This window comes from Bos taurus, chromosome 4 (genome assembly GCF_002263795.3).
Source record: "Bos taurus isolate L1 Dominette 01449 registration number 42190680 breed Hereford chromosome 4, ARS-UCD2.0, whole genome shotgun sequence".
Lineage (NCBI taxonomy): Eukaryota > Metazoa > Chordata > Mammalia > Artiodactyla > Bovidae > Bos > Bos taurus.
This window is the reverse complement of record NC_037331.1, coordinates 59,174,812-59,175,535: the sequence shown is the minus strand read 5'-3', so window position 1 is coordinate 59,175,535 and position 724 is coordinate 59,174,812. Positions and strand designations below refer to the sequence as shown.

Genomic DNA, 724 nt, shown 5'->3' with positions numbered 1-724 from the left:
AACTGGCATGTGGTAGGTAATTACAGTAATGCAAGTTTATAGAGGATAACTATGCTACCAAATATCTAACAAAACATACTTCATATCTAAACAATTTTACTGAAATTCTTGCTTAAACAAACTCAAAGAGTCTACAACGTTTAGATAGCTCACAATTTCTGCTGGTTCCAGGAATGACAGGTCTGTTTGCTCTGTTGTGCCACTAATTAGAAATGACCCTATAATATTAAGTAATTAAAAATATCCTTCAGTGATATGAGCAGTTATACGCATGGGATAAAACAATACTGGGCCCTTGTAAATGGAGGTGAAGTTACCATTTCATCTCTTCTCCATGGTCTAGACATTGAAAAAAAAAATAAAATAAAAATAAAAATAATAATAAAGGTAAAGAAATAAGAATATAGAAATTAGGATACATAAAATAAATGATATGAATACTTTCAAAATTACTTTAAAATTAACTTTGAGGTTTATTTATCTTTTGTGTTGTCTGTATCTGTTGACCCCACAAGAGAAAGTTTGTTAAGAGAGCTTGCTATAATATGCATAACATGAAGAAATGAGGTTTTAAAATTTAATTGTCATATAGATCACATGAAGAGCCATGAGTATGGATAATACTGTGTAGCCATGTTAAAAATATAGCCACAGTATCTAGACATAAAATAAAGATAATTGCTTTCTTGCAGCAAGCAATTTGAAATACAGAAAATGGACATCC

At 30.1% G+C, this 724-nt stretch overlaps 1 non-coding gene across 1 annotated transcript; it reads left to right on the top strand.

Moving 5' to 3' along the window:
- The first annotated feature begins 219 nt into the window (after positions 1-219).
- LOC112446498 (small nucleolar RNA SNORA20) lies at positions 220-349 on the top strand. Its single transcript, XR_003034508.1, has one exon. It is a non-coding gene; the product is annotated as a small nucleolar RNA SNORA20 (small nucleolar RNA).
- Positions 350-724: the final 375 nt, after the last annotated feature.